Source organism: Myotis brandtii, unplaced genomic scaffold (assembly GCF_000412655.1).
Source record: "Myotis brandtii unplaced genomic scaffold, ASM41265v1 scaffold6, whole genome shotgun sequence".
Classification (NCBI taxonomy): domain Eukaryota; kingdom Metazoa; phylum Chordata; class Mammalia; order Chiroptera; family Vespertilionidae; genus Myotis; species Myotis brandtii.
In genome coordinates, this window is record NW_005370271.1 from 2,179,567 (window position 1) to 2,183,009 (window position 3,443).

The window sequence follows — 3,443 nt, forward strand, 5'->3', positions numbered from 1 at the left end:
CTGCTTTTCTTTCCCTTGAAAGTGCTATCTTCCCTCCTGCCCCAGGGCCTTTGCACATGCTATTCCCTCTGCCTGGGAATAGCACCTCCTTCTTCCACTCTTCACCTAATGCCCTCACCTCTCCTCTCTCAGCTCGAACTTCCCTTTCAGGGAGAGGCGGGCCTTCCAGGGCTCAGAGCTACTTCTCAGGTCTCCCCCACGTCTTGCCACTTGTACGTAAACACCGCGTGTGGGATAATAATGACAGCTGTCACTCAAGAGCAGAGGTCTCACACATCTTGTCCACCTTTTGATCTCTGAGCCCAGAACGGTGTGGGGCCCACGGTGGGGGCTCCATATGTAGTTATCAATACAGCGGGATGAATGATGGAGAAATGAACGCATCCGCCCTTGGCCCTCTGAACGGAATCGGCATGGCCTTGAAGACCCCATCGCTCAGCTGGGGCCTCGGACCCCAAAGAATCGCACCCCCACACACACTCCAGGAGATGGCTGAAGCCTCAGCTGGCCCAGGAGCTCCCCTGGCAAGTGAGGGAATAATAATGAGTGACAGGCGCGCTGCAAACACAGCGTCTCACTAGGGACCCAAGGGCATCTCTGCTCCCCTTGCCTCTCCCCCTGCAATGCCTCTCCCACCCACCCCTCCTGCACAGGGTCGGGCTGCAGGGCTGTGCCTCAGCGATCCAGCAGGGGGCGCAAGGCTCATCCTTTTGTCCTCTCCCTGACCAGCCAGCGGCTGCGGGCTGGGCTCCTGCAGAGCAAAGCCTCCAGGAAAACGGGTTTGGGCAGCAGGACCCCCCAAGCTCCAGGGAGCAGTGGACCAGGCCTCGGTGTTCCTGCCTCCCCAGCCTTTGTCGCTTAGGAGGAGTGGGAGGGTCCCTCTGTGTGACCTCCTCGCAGAAATAAATAAGTGAAGTCGCATAAGGGCAATTTGGGGGATGGATGGGAAAGGCTCCCGCCGGCTCGCGCCCTCCGTGGGCCTGGGTTTTGCCGGCTTTGGCCACAGGCGGCCCTGCTTTTGCGCAGCTGAGCACTGGGCGCTGAGCTGGGTCTGCTGCCCCATTTTGCTGCTCCTTTGAGGTCCCCACCAGCATGTCCCAGGGGCTCCGGCGCCTCTGATCATCCGCCCCCGGTGGCAGCACCTGTCCCACCTCCCAGCCAGTCCCCCCACTCCCAGGCCACCCCATCTTCCCCTCACCCCGAGATCCTGCCCGCTGGGCCTGTGAGGGCAGCGCGGGGACCTGGTGACGGAGCAAGACCTTTCCCCGCCTCCCTGTCCCTGGGTCTAAGCTGGGGGACCCTAAGAGCGCCTTCATGGGGAAGGGGGAGGGGAGGCGCGGGGAGGGGAGCAGCGGCTGTCCATCACCGCCAACTGGTGGCTTAGAACAGAAAGGAGCTCACCAGACCCGCAGGCCGGACCCAGGAATCAGCGTCCGCAGGGTTGGTTCTCCCAGAGTGAGGGAGGCACCACCAGCCTCTCCGGCGTCTGGTGGCTGCGGGGTACGTGCTTCGGGCAGCCCTCGGCTCACGGACAGGTCAGCCCAGTGCCTCCTCCGTCTCCATACCCCCTTCCTCTCCGCGCCTCGCTGCGTCTCCCCTCCTCCAACCAGGAACATACCTGTCAGGTCCACCTCCTTCACAGCCCCCCGGGCCCCGCTGTGCAGACAGCGCAGACCTTACACCCTGGTCGTCGCCGCCCAGCGTCCTCTCCTCGCATCGGGGCCAATCATTGGGGACACCTGGCTGGTTGCAGCTCCAGGTCTAACTGACCGCACCTGCGCCCACCCTGTTTCCAGATCAGCGCAGTCTCGGGATCCGCGTGGACGGGCGTTTGAGGGCACTGCCGAGCCCCTGGGCCCGACAACACTGGGAAACGGATGGCACCACCAATCTGTCACGTCACGTCCGGTGAGGGCAGGCGCTCAGCCAAGGGTGAGGGCGTGTCAGGCCCGCTCTCAGGGCGACAGACCAGAGCCCTGGGCCCAGGGGTCGTGCAGGCCCCGCCCCTGCAGACAGACAGCAGCACCCTGACAGCCCAGGGTGGGGCGGGGTGAGGGTGGGGTGGGGGTGGGGTGGCCAGAGGTGAGTGCAGGGTGAGTGCTAGTCCAGAGCTGGAACCTGCTCCTACAGAAGTGGGGCGCGGCAGAGGCCACGTGCTGAGCTCACACATCGAATCCCAGCGAAGGGACTGACAGCCGTACTCCAGGCAGAGGCACGAATGAACGACTCAAATGCCCACAAAACCCACTAAAAAACCCAGAGTTGATCCTGCTCCGGAAGGAGCGCTCCCATCTCCCCCAACTCCTCTCTTCACCGTGCCCCCCTCCCCCGTCTGCGAGTCCCCATGGCAGGGACCCAAGCTGGGGAGACGCCCCTGGCTCAGCCCAGCCTGAAGGGCAGCCTCCGGCGCTGGAGCGGCGGGACCACTGGCGTCATCGCGATGATGAGCTTTAACCTCACAACAGCTACGCTTTCCTTAGCGCGTAAAAAGCAATGGGCTCACCCACGCCTTTGCTTCCCAGGTAATGGCCCTGACAGCGCTACGTTTATCTGAGAATAAAACATGAGTCACCGAAGACACACGTTATGTAACGACAGTAGGAGACACGGGCTGTGGCATCAGGGGCCGCTCTTTGGTTCTCGGCCAGGCTCACCCACAGCCCTGGCATCTCCCACAGCAGCCTCCGGCCTCCAGTCTCACCCTCCCAGTCACTCTACTCCGACCTCCCCCGAACGCCCTTCTGAGCTCCCCTCCAAGCCGGCCATGGCCCCAAGGGGAAGCCAAGGCCAGCGTCCAGCACCCAGGCCCCAGGACCTGGCTGGACCCCATCTCCGCTGGACAGGAGCGGCGACCTGCTCATCTGGACAGACAGCATCCCAGGGCTCCAAGCCCATCGGTCAGCGGCCATCCCCTTAGCAGCCCAAGTCCCTGCCCTCCCGTCCCACTCCCCCCTGGGGGCAGTTAGCAAGGCCAGGCTGGTGGGGCCCCCCCAGCACTTTATTTGCCTGGAGCCTGTGTTATGACTCTCACAGCCTCATTAGCAGGAGGGGCCTCAGCAGCCTCAGCCACACCCTCTGCTCCCTGTCACACTCCAGCCTCCTGCGTGGCTCACCCCGCACCCACGGGAGCAGCTCAGAAACACCCCAGAGCTCCCTTCTCGCCCCCTTCTCTGTCCTCATCTTCATGTGGTTCGCACCCTGAGACGCTTTTTGTTAAGTCTCCTAATTTCGTCCTATTTCTGTTCTTAAAACATGCAAGTCTTTGCAATACATACATGTGTTATTTCATGTTTATAGACTCTAAGCAAATACACCCTGGACTTCTTGATTCACGTACATGAGCAACGTTCCTTCTTTTCCAGACTGGCCCCCATTCTGAGCCTGGGAGTCCTCACCCGTCCCATAGGGATGGGGATGGGTGTGGGGATGGGGCTGGGAAGGGT

The 3,443-nt window shown here is 62.2% G+C and overlaps 1 long non-coding RNA gene across 1 annotated transcript in view; it reads right to left on the bottom strand.

The window, feature by feature from the left end:
* LOC106728368 overlaps positions 1 to 3,443 on the bottom strand; it is a 34,443-nt gene that overhangs the window by 30,003 nt on the left and 997 nt on the right. Inside the window, exon 2 of the long non-coding RNA XR_001364669.1 lies at positions 1,402 to 1,600. This is a non-coding gene — a long non-coding RNA (uncharacterized LOC106728368). The remainder of the gene's footprint in view (positions 1 to 1,401; positions 1,601 to 3,443) is intronic.